We start from the raw sequence: 16,641 nt of genomic DNA, 5'->3' as shown, positions 1-16,641 counted from the left end.
TGCTGAGTGGTCTGGGGACATAGACATTGCCCCAGGAGGTCAGAGAAAGAGCCATGCCCTCCTGTTGGGATTTCCCACTGGTCCTATTGGGAGTAAGCCTAGCAGAAATGGATACTATACCAATAACGGTTTTAAAATTCCTTTTGGAAGGAAGAATCCATTGCAGAAATTCAGGGTTCTAAGATAAGAGCCCCAGGCTCATTTTAGGGAGGATTTGTGGCTTAGTGGAAAGCCTCCTAACCTTAGGGTCCAACAAACTCTATGGATATATGATATTTTTGGCTGTGTGACCTCTCTGAGCCTTCGTTTACTCATCTGTGAAAGGAGATTACTAATTCTTACATCCTAGCTTTGTTCTGGGGATTAAATGAGATGACACAGAAAGCTCCCTGTGCAGTGCCAGGACTACTGTGGGTTCTCAGTGAAGGTTCTCAGAGCCTCATACTCTGCACCTTCAGCCATCTTGCATGACTTCCAGAGCAATTATTTTCTTAAGAAACAGTCGAGAATTGTGGACAACCCATCTCTGAAATTAATGACTCACTGGCTCAAAGACCAGGCAGTTTGCTTTGTTACCTTTGCCTTGAGCCTTGTCCCTGCCCTCTGGCTTCTACCACCTTTAATATCTGCTGTCAGCTGCACCTCTGCTGGGCAGGCCAGGCATCCATGCACCTCTCTAGCAGTGCTCTCCTGGCTTCAGGAGCAGCTTGGGGACAAAGTTGACATGATGGTGAAGAACTTTGGATATGGAACTAGAAGTCTTAAGTCTGCCAAGTCTTAAGTCTGTGTCTATCGTGAGAGCCAGAAATGTGGCCATTTCTTTTTCATTTGGGGCTCAACTCCTTCATCTGTAGACTGGGGAGGGAATGTATTAGAGTAGATACCATTGAAGCTGCATCAAGCCCCTCTTCAGACCAGCAGCCTTTTTTCCCAGTTTGGTCCCCAGCACACTGAATTCACTGACCCAGGAGCTTCACGGCTTTATGGCACATTACTGGGTTTTCTGGGGAGTGAAAAAAGAGGAAGAGAAAAGCAAAATGACATGCCAAGATGAGTCTCCCAGGCCTCTGCAAACTCACTAATAAAACAAAATCGTGAATCAGCCTCCCTCACCCACTCCCCAAGAAAAAGAGAAACCTCCTTTGTACTTCCTGCAGCAGCAGAGAAAAGCCTTTAATTTCAGAGCCAAAGCTATTTGTATACTGTCTCAGTGTCCTTTCCCCCAGCGAGCTCATCACACAAACAATAGCAAAGGTAAACAAAAGACAAGCTATTGTTTTGTTGTATTTATATCCCTAATGTAGGAAACAGCATGAAAATACTGTTAAGGAAACTCAGTAAGTCTCTGCTCCAGGGTATGTATATGGTTTTGGTGCCAAAGCCAGCAGGGCCAGATGTTGGAGGACATGATCCCCTTGAAAGAACAAAGGAGAAACACGTTGAAAACCACAAGGGAGAGGACGAGCCTGGAGTAATCACTCAGGTATCCACACAGCAAACTCTTGTAGAGGCCATGTAGCAAGCAGCCTTCTTCTCTTTGAGTATCAATTCAGATATCACTGCCTGACAGCTGTGGGACCTTGAACACAATTGTAATCTCTCTGTTCTCAATTCCTTCACCTATGAAATGGCGATAACTATAGTTCACAGGGCAGCGGTGGGAACAATAACTTAGTACGTGTAAATTACATAGAATTGTGGTTGGTATGTGATAAACGCTTACTGTTAGCTGATATTCTTATTACATATAGGTCTAGGGAGAAGGTCTTCTTATGATCCCAGAGCTGTAATTATAAATATCCCCTGACATTTTAGGGAGATTGTGTGGTACAGTAGAACTACTATTAGCTCTGCTGTTGAACAAACGTGGATGCAGAACCTGATTCCATCATTTATCAGCCCTGACTCTGGGCAAGGCTACAGAACCAGTGTGGTCACAGTGGCTTATGGTTTCGGATTGCTGAGGAATGTGGTCCTGCTCCAGATAACCTGTGGATACTATATTGCCCTGACCCATGAGACCCCTTTTAAGCCTCTTGCTTCATCATTATCATCATCTTTGTAAAATTATGTTATCATCATCATCACTGTGATCTAGTCAGAAGTGGACATTTGTCATTTTCGTCCTCCTAACTCTTCCCATTCAGGCTTCCAGTCACCAAAGAATTTAGCATTAGAGTTGGAAGGACCTGAGTAAAGTGATCCTTTAAAGGTGTAGGAGGAATTTTGAGAGGACGTCATCAAAATAGCAGTGTGAGGTGAGCCTCTGGAAATCTCCCCTGGAATTTACAACAAATTGAAAAACTGTAACTCCACAAAGGACTCGCTGCACAGCAGACAGACAAGATGAAGAGTCTCACTACTGAATTCACCTAAAGGTGGGTGAACTGTGTGAACAGGAAGGAGGAAAGGGAGAAGTGCAGAGACGGAGCAGCTCAGGCACAGGACGCAGACCTAGCTCAGTGCTCCAAGCTCGCTGCATCCCGGAACTACTGTAGCTGTGCGAGAGGGAAGAACTCGGACCGCTAGGGCTCCGATTATTGCCCACAGGGCTGAGGGGACAGCATATAACACGGCTGAACCCAATGCTCACGGCAGAGACCTCGGAGCAAAGACTGAGGGAAGAAGGCTGAAAACGGTGGTTTAAGCCCTCACTGCCGCAGAGAACAGAACCCTTAGGCACTGAGACTAGCCGCCCCCTCCGTACCCTCCCACTGCTCACCCCGCCCCCACCTGCCTGGTGCTAGAAGTGGAACAGTAGCAGTGTCAGATCAAAAGAATAGAATATTTGCTGTTCTGAGAACTGTGGACCGCAGACACAGATTCGCAGCCCAACTAGTTCCTGCAAAGGGGAGGGAGCTGTGGAGCAGGACAGGCTGCGGTGGTAGTTGCCGCCATTGCTCTGGGCCACCTCTCACAACTCACCCCGCCCCTGACCCCACCTATCTGGGCGGATCCCTGCAGGAGTAAACAGAACTGCTGAAACCTACGGGCTCTGAATCTGGTGCAGGAAGAACTTTGGAACATCAAAAGCTCTCCGCATACCCACACGGACACTGTGCCCTGTGACCCAGGCGAACTATTAACAGAGGAGAAGCCTGTCTCCCAGGGAATTCCCCCATTGTGTGAGAAGCTGGAATAGTGCAGAGAAAACATAGAACTACCATGTGAGAGAGAAAAAAAGGCTGCCATCAAGAGAAAATAAAACATTCTACCAACAAGTACTGGAAAACAAAAGAAAGACCTCTTCCTATCAACCTGTTGCAGAAGCCACTCCTGTAGATGTCTAGGAAGAGAAATAGTAAATCAGTAATTGCCATGAATAACCAAGGCAACAAGACAGCTCAGAAAGAAAGTGAAAAGTCTCAAGAAAAGGAACTTAAAGATATGGAAATATGTGACTTAAATGACAAAGAATTCAAGATTGCAGTTCTGAAAAAACTCAACGAGAAGCAAGGAAACACAGAATGGCAGTTTAATGAACTCAAACACAATCAAAGAACAACATGAGCATTTTACGACAGAGATTGAAATTTTAAAAAAGAATCAAATAGAATTTCTGGAGATTAAGAACTCAGTAGAAGAAGTTAAGAATGAAATAACCAGCTTAGGTTGTAGAGTTGACCAGATGGAGGAAAGAATCAGTGACATCAAAAATAGAAATCTGGAAGTGACACAGATGGAAGAAGAAAAAGACTTGAGAATTAAAAGAAATGAAAGAACTCTACAAGAACTTTCTGACTCCATCAGAAAGAGCAATATAAGAATAATGGGCATACCAGAAGGAGAAGAAAGAGAGAAGGGAACAGAGAATACATTCAAACAAATTGTTGATGAGAATTTCCCAAACTTGTGGACAGAACTGGATCCTCGAATCCAAGAAGCAAATAGAACACCTAATTACCTCAATCCCAACAGGCCTTCTCCAAGGCACATTGTATTGAAGCTGTCTAAAATCAACCACAAAGAAAGAATCCTCAAGGCAGCCAGGGAAAAGAAGATGGTAATCTACAAAGGAAAGCCCATTAGATCATCATCAGATTTTTCAGCAGAAACTCTACAAGCCAGGAGGGAGTGGAACCAAATATTCAAACTATTGAAAGAGAGAAATTATGAGCCAAGAATAATATATCCAGCAAAGATATCCTTTAGATATGAAGGAGGAATAAAGACCTTTCCAGACATACAGAAGCTGAGGGAATTTTCTAATACACGACCTGCTCTACAAGAAATACTAAAGGAGGCTATTCGACCACCATCAAAAGGGACAATTTGTGGCAACCGAAACATAAAAAGGGGGAGAGTAAAGGCCTGAACCGGAATATGGGAATGGAGAAAGTAAGCATGCTGAAGAAAATGGAATACTCTAAATATCAAACTTTCTTTTACATAAACTTAAGGATAACCACTCAAAAAAATCCAGAACTGAAATATATACTGTAATAAAAGAAGAAACAGAGGGAAACATCATAGAATACCACCAAACAGAAATAATAGACAACAACAAAAAGGCAAAGAAACAATGGAGACACAGCCTTACCAGAAAACTAAAGATAGAATGACAGGAAATCCTCACATATGAATAATCACCCTAAATGTAAATGGACTGAACTCACCAATAAAAAGGCACATAGTAGCAGATTGGATCAAAAAACTAAACCCAACCATATGCTGTCTCCAAGAGACACATCTCAGCTAAGAGGATAAGCATAGACTCAAAGTGAAAGGGTGGAAATTGACACTCCAAGCAAATGGTACCCAGAGAAAATCAGGTGTAGCCCTAATGATATCAGATGAAACAGACTTCAGGGTGAAAAAGATAACAAGAGACGAAGATGGATATTTCATAATGGAAAAGGGGACTATACAACAAGAAGACATACATAACAGTCATCAATATTTATTCCCCCAAACAGGGAGCACCGAAGTATACCAAGCAACTACTAACAGAACTAAAGGGAGAAATTGACCAAAACACAATTATACTAGGAGACTTAAATAAATCATTGACAGCTATGGATAGATCATCCAAACAGAAAATAAATAATGAAATAGCAGCCCTAAATGACACATTAGATGAAATGGACATAATTGACATATATAGAGCACTTCATCCTAAAACATCAGACTATACATTCTTTTCTAGTGTACATGGAAAATTCTCAAGGATAGACCATATCATGGGACATAAAATTAGCCTCAGCAAATTTAAGAAGATTGAAATCATACCAAGCATATTCTCTGATCACAAAGCTTTGAAATTGGATATCAACTGCAAAAAGAAAGCAGGGAAAAACACAAATACATGGAGATTAAACAACATACTTTTAAAGAACGACTGGGTCAAAGAAGAAATTAAAGGAGAGATCAAAAGATACATAGAAACAAATGACAATGAAAACACATCCTACCAAAATTTTTGGGATGCAGCGAAAGCAGTTTTAAGAGGTAAATTTATATCATTACAGGCCTATCTCAAGAAACACGAAAAATCCCAAATAAATAACCTCATGTTACACCTTCAAGAACTAGAAAAAGAAGAACAAGTGAAACCCAAGGTCAGCAGAAGAAAAGAAATAACAAAAATCAGAACAGAACTAAATGAACTAGAGAACAAAAAAACAATAGAAAAAATTAATGTGACAAAGAGCTGGTTCTTTGAAAAGATTAACAAAATTGACAAACCCTTGGCTAGACTCAGTAAGAAAAAAGAGAGAAAACACTAATTAACAAAATCAGAAATGTAAAAAGGGAAGTTATCACGGACACCACAGAAATACAAAGGATCATCCAAGAATACTATGAAGAACTATGCCACCAAATTCGATAACCTAGAAGATATGGACAAGTTCTTAGAAACATGTAGCCTTCCAAGGCTGAACCATGAAGAACTGGAAAATCTAAACAGACCGATCACCAGTAACAAAATTGAATCAGTCATCCAAAGCCTTCCCAAAAGCAAAAGTCTGGGACCAGATGGCTTCACTAGTGAATTCTACCAAACCTTCAAAGAGGATTTAATACCAATCCTGCTCAAACTCTTCCAAAAATTGAAGAAGAGACAGTACTACCTAACTCATTTTATGAGGCCTACATTACCCTGATACCAAAATCCGGTAAGGACAACACACAAAAAAAGAACTACAGACCAATATCTCTGATGAATACAGATGCAAAAATCCTAAACAAAATTCTAGCAAATTGAATGCAACACTGCATTGAAAAGATTATTCATCATGACCAAGTGGGGTTCATCCCAGGGGCACAAGGATGGTTCAACATTCGCAAATCCATCAATGTGATACATCACATAAACAAAATAAAGGACAAAAATCTTATGATTATATCAATTGATGCAGAAAAAGCATCTGACAAGACACAACATCCATTTATGATTAAAACACTTAATAAAATAGGTATAGAAGGAAAATATCTTAACATGATGAAGGCCATATATGACAAACCCTCAGCTAATCTCATAATTAATGGTGAAAAACTGAAGCCCTATGCTCTACATTCAGGAACAGGACAGGGCTGTCTTCTGTCACCTCTGCTTTTCAACATAGTGTTGGAAGTCTTCGCCAGAGCAATCAGGCAAGAGAAAGAAATAAAAGGCATCCAAATTGGGAATGAAGAAGTTAAATTGTCATTCTTTGCAGATGACATGATGCTATATATAGAAAACCCTAAAGACTCCACCAAAAAGCTATTAGAAACAATCAATGAATGCAGTAAAGTTGCTGGCTACAAAATCAACGTAGAAAAGTCCATCGCATTCCTATATACTAACAATGAAATCTCAGAAAAAGAAATACAAAAAAAAAACAAAAACAAAAAAACAATTCCTTTTGCAATTGCAGCAAAAAGAATCAAATACCTAGGAATAAACTTAACCAAGGATGTAAAAGACCTATATGCTGAAAACTATAAGACATTTTTTTAAAAGAAATTGAAGAAGACACAAAGAAATGGAAAGATATTCCATGCTCATGGATAAGAAGAATCAACATAGTTAAAATGGCCATAGTACCCAAAGCGATATACAGCTTTAATGCAATCCCCATCAAAATCCCAATGGCATTTTTTAAAGAAATAGAACAAAAAATCATCAGATTTGTTTGGAACCACAAAACACCCCGAATAGTCAAAGCAATCTTAAGAAAAAAGAACAATGCTGGAGATATCACACTCCCTGACTTTAGCTTGTATTACAGGGCAGCAATAATCAAAACAGCATGGTATTGGCAGAAAAACAGACACGTAGACTAATGGAATAGAATTGAGAACTCAGAAATAAAACCACATACATATGGACACATAATTTTTGACAAAGAAGCAAAAAACATACAATGGAGAAAAGACAACCTCTTTAATAAATTGTGCTAGGAGAATTGGAAAGCCATGTGCAAAAGAATGAAACTGGACTGCTGCTATCTGTCACCATGTACCAAAATTAATTCAAAACGGATCAAAGACCTGAAGACCTGAAACAATAAACTGCATAGAAGAAAACATAGGTACTAAATTTATGGACCTTGGGTTCAAAGAGTGTTTTATGAATTTGACTCCAAAGGCAAGGGAAGTAAAAGCTAAAATAAATGAATGGGACTATATCAAACTTAAAAGCTTCTGCACAGCAAAAGAAACCATGGACAAAATAAAGAGGCAACCAACTGAATGGGAGAAGATTTTTGGAAACAGTGCCTCCGATAAGGGGCTAATATCCAAAATATACAAGGAACTCATGCAACTCAACAACAACAAAACAAACAACCCAGTTGAAAAATGGGCAGAGGACCTGAAGAGACATTTCTCTAAAGAGGACATACAAATGGCAAATATACATATGAAAAAATGTTCAACATCACTAATCATCAGAGAAATGCAAATAAAAACCACAATGAGATATCACCTCACCCCAGTCAGAATGGCTATCATCAACAAGACAAATAATAGCAAATGTTGGAGAGGCTGTGGAGAAAAAGGAACCCTCATACACTGTTGGTGGGAATGCAGACTGGTACAGCCGTTATGGAAGGCAGTGTGGAGGTTTCTCAAAGAATTACGAATAGAATTGCCATATGACCCAGCAATCCCTCTTCTGGGTATCTACCCAAAAAATCTGAAAACATTTATCCATAAAGACACGTGTGCTCCAATGTTCATTGCAGCTTTATTTACGGTGGCCAAGACATGGAGACAACCAAAATGTCCTTCGATAGATGAATAGATAAAGAAGTTGTGGCATATATATACAATGGAATACTATTTGGCTGTAAGAAAAGATGAAATAGGACCATTAGTGACAACATGGATGGATCTTGAGAGTATAATGCTAAGCGAAATAAGTCAGATAGGAAAAGCAGAGAACCATATGATTTCACTGATATGTGGTATATAAACCCAAAACAACAAAAGAACAAGACAAGCAAATGAGAAACAAAAACTCATAGACACAGACAATAGTTTAGTGGTTACCAGAGGGTAAGGGAGGAGGGGGGGTGAGAGATGAGGGTAAGGGGGATCAAATATATGGTGATGGAAGGAGAACTGACTCTGGGTGGTGAACACACAATGGGATTTATAGATGATTTAATACAAAATTGTACACCTGAAATCTATGTAATTTTACTAACAATTGTCACCCCAATAAACTTTATAAAAAAAAAAGGTGTAGGAGGAATGTTTAAGAATTGAGGTGAAATTCACACAACATAAAATTAAACATTTGAAAGTGATGAATTTGGTGGTATTTAGTATGTTCACATGTTGTGCAACCATCACGTCTATCGAGTTCCAAAACATTTTCATCACCCCCAAAGGAGACCCCAGACCCAGTAAGCAGTCACTTCCCATTCCTCTCTCCTCCTCAGCTCCTGGCAACCATTCATCTGCTTTCCATCTTTATGGATTTACCTATTCTGGATATTTCATATAAATGGAGTCATACAATATATGTGTATGGTCTTTTGTGTCTGTATTCTTTCACTTAGCATAAAATTTGGGAGGTTTCCATGTTGCAGCACATACTTCATTCCTTTTTATTTATGGATGAATAATATTCCATTGTGTGCGTATATCACATTTTGTTCATCCATTCATTCATTGTTGGACGTTGTGTTGTTTCCACCTTTTGGCTACTGTGAATAGTGCTGTTCATGAATTTTTGTGTACAAGTATTTGTTTGAATACCTGTTTTTAATTCTTTTGGGTACCTAGGATTTAAATTGCTGGGTCACGTGGTAACTTTTTGAGGAACTACCACATTGTTTTCCATAGCTGCTGCACTACTTTATGTTCAGTGGGAGGACTTTGATGTTGAAAAATAACCCTGCTGGTTGGAATTTCTTCTTTCTGATCCAGATTGGCCAGTGGGGTGAAAGGACTGCTCAGTGGGTTGGAGAAACAGTAGGTTGAGGGCTGTATCTCTCTGCCTCTTTAAACTTTAATTGTAGAAAGACACTAACTCTGCCCTTTGCAAAGCTCATTTTGCTAAACCAGTGAGGAAGTGGGAGGGGGAAAATGGGAAGAGCGTATGGAGGCTTCTGAACATGACTGGGTATAAACAAGAGGCCATTATGTGTAGATGGTTTTGAATCCTAATTGCTTTCTTGATGGAGAACTGTGGTATTCTTTGTGCATTTATTCATGGTAGTAATTGACCACAATCTTGAGGTCTCTTAGGTATTTGCTGTCTGATGTGTTATAAAGGATGTTGTGTGGTAAAGTGAAGGGCAACATGTATGAGAACCCCCTCTTGGTGGGCAGGAGTAGATCAGGCCTTCCAGGAGTGCTGGCCATAGAGGCCAATGCCACCCCTTGGCAAGGAAGTGACTGGAGCAGCTACAAGAGCAGGACTTGAGGGCGAGTATGAAGGGTCAGGGCTAGGGAAATTCCATGTCTGCCATTTGATCTGAGAGTGAGGACAGAGTGGGAGGAGGAGACAGAGCAAGCCATCATAAGTAAGAGGTCAGATCTGTAATCGAAAAACTCAGAGAGGGTTCTGGATAAGGCATTGGTTGTGGATGGTGTTGGGATGACCAGAGCTCATTCTTCTTTGGGATTGTCCCATGGGGTGTGGGGACAGCCAAAGTCTAAGATGGAGTCTGGGCAGGCAAAAAACAGGCTTTCTCAACAGATGAGAACTTATTAAAGTAGTTTTCAGGGAATGATCCAACTTTACCCAGATATCTTTGCAAAAATATTGGTATCAAGAGTAGATTGTAAAACTTGTGACCTGGCAATTACAGAGTCTCCTCCCTCTGAAAACAGTGACCACAGTTCATGTTCTTTTCGATGTTGTCCAAGCCATAATAACTGGATCTCAAACAGGATTCTCAATTTATTCCTAAGATGGAGCTACTTCTCCTTTTTCTGAAAGCATTGGAGCAAACAATGCCTGATAGTGGGTAATTAGATATAAAAACCCTAAGACGTTCATCTCAGGCCAAAGGTGACTTACTGCTTTCTGCCCTCACAACTGGCTCTGCTGGGAACTCCACCAAACTCCCTTATGTGGGAAATCTCATGGGAGTCTGGAAGGGTCCCAGGAACTTGATGCGGAATTCTTAGGCTGACTGGAGGGCAGTTCTGGTAGGTGATGAAAGCCTTATTTAGTAGAGAGTTCATTTGGCGACCTAAAGAACTTGCATAGGTCTCCAAACCAACATAGAGAACATCAGAGATTTTTCCTGCAACTTCTTTGTTCCTCTAGATCAAGAGACAACTCTGTCCCTTGAATAGAGCAATGTTTACAGAAGAGTCAGCTCAGAGACCTTGCTGCCCTTAGGCATGGAATACCTCCTCTAGCTCTCCAAAGCACTTTTCTGCAGGCTCTGAATTAGAGGAAATTCCTTCCGGAGCTCACACCCAGAGGGCTGACCAGGCTATTAATGGCAGTATATTAGAGAAGTTTGGGAGAAGGGACTGTGAGGGCCAGGATCCTGCCCAGAGGAAAGGTAGTGGGCTCCTTGGAGCCATGTGGGGTAGGGGTCAGTGAACTGACCACAGGTAGTGCCTCTTGCTGCAGGGCATGCCCATAGCTGAAGGTTTGACCCCCTCCACCCCTCTTTTGCCCTTTCTGGTAGTTGTGTGCAGTTTGCAAGCAGCTCCAGGGCATCTTGGCTCCAAGCTCATTGCTCACCTGTGGCATGGAGGCTGGAGACCTCTCCCCAAGCCGCAGGCAGAGGTCCCTGAGTTCACTGAGCTAGCTCCCTTCCCTTTGGGTTTCTGCTGTCCTGTGGACTGACCTTTCCAGGCCTTTTCCTCCTTTGGCAGCGCTTTCCAAGGTTCTCTCAGGACTACAGTCCACGTTGTTTGGGAAGTGGAAAAGTGAAAGCACATTGCTTTGAGCAGCAGGGACCAGCTGCTGGGTCAACTCTCCTGAAAACAGAGCTTCCTGGGGAACGAAAGCCTGGAGCATCTCAGAATCAGGGATCTGACCTCCTGCCAATTTTTCTAATTGTCTTTTTTTTTTTTTAGAATGATAGCATAAAAATAAGACGTTTTCACTTGAAAGAAAAGGAGAGAGGGAAATGGACAGGAGGGGACGGGAAGTGGGGGAGACAGAGAGGGGAAGAAATTAACTATTAAGGTTCTCTGCAGCCAGGGAAGTTAGGGGGGAAATTTTAGGAACTCCCTGCCCACTTTTTATTGTATTTACCCGGCCACCCTGCCAAGGGGAGGATGAGAGAAGTCTCATGCCTGATGCACGATTCAAAGCCCTGTGTGTGCTTAATAGGGTGACACAAATGTCTGTGTTTCTTTTCGCTTTTGACCAAAAGCCTTAGGGAGGGGCCACCCCAGGATACAGTCTAGGAGGGCTGTGTCAATCGGTTCAGTGCCCCCCACCAAACACATTCGCAGCCCAGGGCCAGGACCACAGCGGAGAGGGAGAGCGGCAGGGGCGCCATGGAGGGGGTTGGGGGGGCCCGTGGTGGCCATGCCTCCCCAGCGCCCCCTCCCCCCACACACACCAGGCGCAGAGAGATACTAAGCCAGAGCTTTGCTAGTGTGGACTTTGCTTGAATCACGCCAGTGTGATGCTTTTGCCAAAGGAAACTGAGGTGGGGGGGAGGGGAGTGTCGGAGATTCCCGGCCTCCCCAACGCCTCCCCGCCTCCCGCCCTCCTCCCCTCTCTCGCCCGCCTCGCAGGGACCAGCACTTTGCCCAGCTCAGCTGTCTGCCTTTGTGGCTGCTTCCCAGGAAGGAAGAAGCGTGGTCTGCAGATCAGTTTATCAGCTGGCTTTCCTGTGCCAGAGCGTCGCCGTTTTCCGGGGACGGCTGCCACCCCCGTGATTCCCAGCCAGGGCTGTCGGGGGTGCGTGAGAGCTGGATAAATAGGCCATTGTGAGGCCGCTCAGAATCCAGGTTTCTTATCAAATTATCCACCAGCGAGAAAGAAATTCCGCTCCTGCTGCTGGTCATCAGCTTCTTTTCTCTCGCTGCAATTATAGCCATTTAAGTGGGGTTTCGTGTGCGTGTGTGTGTTTCAATTTTGAAGAGAATATTCAGTAAGCAATTTACTTGTGCAGCTTACTGTGTGAGGCAGAGACTTGGGGGCGTGTCTCCCAACAGTGTTTTCACTGGGGTTTTGGTTTGCAACCTTGAATGTAGTTTCTGTGGCTTTGGTGTGTGATGTTTCTACTTGCCTGCTCCCCCACACGGGCACATCATTCAACACCAACTGAACGTATTAAGGAGGCAATTCTGTAGGGTTGGAGATCCAGTGGGGCTTTTTTGTTTGTTTTTTGTTCTTTTTTAGATAGCTTTAAACTGCTTTATGGACACTGAAGACTTGGAGGGGGGAAACACGAGTGGAAACTTGTCATCTGATAGAGGCTATGAGGAAGTGTGGTAGTTGCTGGGACAGCTGGTGCTGAGGTGTTGATGGTTTCTTGTTTTTCTGCTGCAGCTGCTGGCCTGACTCTGGAGGGGGTTCGACAGTCCTGGGGCTTGTCTTATTAGAAATAGTCATTGTAGGTAGGGCTGGTTATAGGGCCTGTCACCTCTGCATTTGCACAGGGTCTCTTGCTCAGAAGGGCTTCTGCTTGGTTTAATGTTCTGTCGCTATCTTGAAATGCTTGATAATTTTTTAACAAAACTCTTACCTTTTCGTTTCGTACTGGGACTCACAAATTATGTTGCCATTCCTGTTAGTGGGAGCTCATGTTCATTTGAATAAGCTTGAATAATGGCTCGAATGAGTTCCCATTTGAGATACACTGCTGAAGGTGATTCTCTTGGTTTTTAAAATATTCACTGCAACTGTTCCCATGAATTAGAGAACGTTCTACAAACTAAACTGGGCCCCCCTGGCATTGTGGCATCTGCAGCAAACTGCACCTGACCACTGCCAGAACAAGAAAATCCATCAAGGCAAGACTTGCTTCATTCTGCCTGCTCACAGTTCTTACTTTAGAAAGCTTAGAATGTGCACACCTCAAAGACGTAGTGATTTCCATAATAAGATGCTCATTTGTGCAGTAATCACTTCTCTTTCCTTTCATCCACTCTGAAATCCTTGGCTTCTACATCTGGAGGTCAGAGCAGGGTTGAAAATGGGCTCATCCTATTAAAAATCTCCCACAGTTTTGGAGACTGTAGTTAACACTTTCAGCACTAAAAAAAACACTTGGGGGATTACTGTGAATCTGAGACTGCATTTCTGAGAGATAGGAGAGGGAAAGTGGGGAAAATTCAGAATAAATAAATAAAATGCTATTTTTCTAGAAATAGGTTATGTAAGAAACAATTGTTTCGGCTTAATGAGACAAATATTCCCTTAAAGAGAGTATTTGTTCATTTGCTTACTCCTTTGCTCGTTAATTTGACTTTTACTTTTCATTCACTCAACAAAGATTCTATAGGACAGGTATTAGAGGAGGTATTGTGATATAGCAATGAAAGACAGGGGATTCAGAATGTGGGGGTATAAAAAGTAAACAAAGAGTACAATGACATGCTACAGTTGACATTTGAACAACATGAGTTTGAACTGCACGGGGCCACTTATGCGCTGATTTTTTTCAATAAATATTGAGTCGGCCCTCAGTAGCCTCAGTTTCGCATAGTGGATTCAAGAAACCCAACCAGGAGTCAACCAGTATTTTTGATCTGCAATTTGGAACCTGTGGATGCGAAGGGCTGACTGTATGCATTGTTCTGTGCCGGTTTACATAAGGGACTTGATCAGCCAGTTTTGGTGTTCACTGGGGTCCTGGAACCAATCCCCTATGGATACCGAGCTATGGATGACTGCAGTTAAGTTTCTGGGGAGTCCAAAGTTATACTAGGATTTTCAACTGCACAGGGGGTTGGCACCCCTAACCCCTGCACTGTTCAAGGGTCAACTGTGTCTATCAGGATACTTTAGGGCCATAGAGGAGTTAATATAATAGAATCAATTCTATTTGCTCATCATTTATGAGCTCCCTGGGTGTAATATTTTTCTTCACGAGCTATTGTTAATAGATAACATTCATAATGTATTTGACATGTTCAGATACCATGCTAAGCATTGTACAAGCATTTTCTCAATTGTCTCAAAATATGAATTAGGTCCATTTAGAAACCTCATTGTGTAGAGGAAACTGAGGCTAGGACACAAAGTACATTGCTCGAGGTCACACACTTCTTAAGCGGTAGAGTCAGGATGTGATCCACCTCTCCTCCTCCAAAGCGCTCCTTCTCAAGGACGGCTCCACACACTGTCTCCACTGACACAGCTGTGGCACCATGCCATCTATGTCACATGGTTACCTTCCTTTTCACAAAATACCCTGGGACTACTAGCACCTCCAAAAGGGAGTCCCCTTACCAGTAAGATCATGGTTATTTTTTGCTTCAACAATTTATGGATGCCAGTGCTATCTATGGCTTCCGTGAGATGGGAGGAAAATCCTAAAAGCTGGGCTGGATGGGGAGTGGTTTACCGTAGCTTCTCCTCTAGGAGAAGATTTTGTGGGCATTCTGATGCCTTCATGTAATCTGTGATTTCCGTCGCCTTGGAAGATCATATATCTTATGTCTACTTCTTAGGGTCCATTTTAGATTTTTTATTTCAGAAGTGCAGGAAGCCAGCCTCTTGAGGCTCATTCCCAGAAATCCCTTTAGGCTGGTGGGCGCTAGAGGCTCCTTGTTATAAAGAACTCTTGGGTCTGAGATTTTGGAGAATCTTCGTGAGTCTTACATACAACACTGCAGTAAGGAGTGGGTGGCGGAGAGTAGAGGTTTAGAACCAGAATAGGGTTGGGGGAGCAACAAAGCTGAGGAAGTAGCCAGGATAAGGTCACTGAGAGTCAGAGTGAGTGCTAAAAATAGAATTCAGGTCTAGCACTTTCCCCTCTGCAGGGAGCTACCTCCTGGTAACCTGAAACAGGGTTAGCTTGGGGCAAAGCAAAGGAAAATTGGCATTTTCTTAAGGGAGATTTTTTTCTTTCTTTTTCTGCTGGAATCTAGACTCCTTGGCTGGGTGCTAAATGTTTTCATTGGGGAGAGGCCCCGTGTGGCTAAATTCAGTTCCTCCCACCCTGAGATAGTCCCTTGCTCTGACCTTGACCTGAATATTTAACAAAGCTGTGAAATGGAAAGCAAGACTAGAAAAGACCAGCAAAGAGAGAAAGAAAAGAATCATTCATTGCTACATTGTGAAGAGCTTAGGTGTCTGATTACCAGGTTTTTCACTGCTGCTTGGGCCTTAGCACAGGGAAGGGGCAATCTTGGTTGGACTTTCGAAAAAGAACATTATTATTATTATTATTATTATTATTATTATTATTATTTGGGTAGAAAACATAAACAAATCATTTCAGTGGAATCTGCTAATGTTTTTCATCCTACAGGGCAGGTGAATATTAACCTCTTGTTAAGTGGAAAATGTCAGATTTAGAGAAATCAAAAACAAGGTAAATTGTATAAATAAAATCCCTAAGTGTATAACATTTTTGGAAACAGTATGGCAGCTTTTCACTACCTGTCTGGGAATAAATAAGTCACCAAAGAAACTGTGTAGGTAGATATCATTGTTCCTTTATTCATTCACTGTCTGCCAATGAATAGCTGTGGTACTCTGTGCTGTGGATAAATGGGACACAAGCTTGTCTGTCTTCAGAGAACTTACGATGTCCAGGGAAGATCAAAAAGGAAATGTACAGGAACTTGAGAATCAGACAGGATTCTGCATGAGGGCCTGCATGAGGGACTGACAGAGCAGGGAGCATAGGCAGCTCGCTCCCTGAGCTGCTTTGCTTTGGGGGAAAGAGTCTGCAAGGGTGAGGTTTGAGCTCAGCACTTGGGGGAGCTGGGGGTGAGGGAGGGATAAAGAAGCCAAGCCGGGGACTGTTCTCCAGGCTTGCCCCACAGTTGGCTGTGCATACTGGGGAGCTGGCTCTTCAGCTTCCAGGAAATACGGAGGGGAGCCCTGCTCTGCAGTTCTGCTTCCATCATGGCCAGGCTTTGGTCCATGGGGAGAGCTGCTCCTACATCATGAGAGGTCATAGCCTGGAGAACATTTCCTAGGTGATGGCCCCGAGGGTGTTGCTCTCAGCCTTGCCTGTGGGACCAGGTACCAGCTGTGGTGAGCGGCTCCAGAAGAGCCCATCTGAAGGAGGTCTAAAGCTGGAGAACAGTGAGCCATGTGAC

The sequence above is a fragment of the Rhinolophus sinicus genome, chromosome 3 (assembly GCF_057876585.1).
Source record: "Rhinolophus sinicus isolate RSI-liver-muscle chromosome 3, RSI-T2T, whole genome shotgun sequence".
In the NCBI taxonomy this organism is placed as follows: domain Eukaryota; kingdom Metazoa; phylum Chordata; class Mammalia; order Chiroptera; family Rhinolophidae; genus Rhinolophus; species Rhinolophus sinicus.
The sequence above is the reverse complement of the archived record's forward strand: the minus strand, read 5'-3'. Positions refer to the sequence as shown.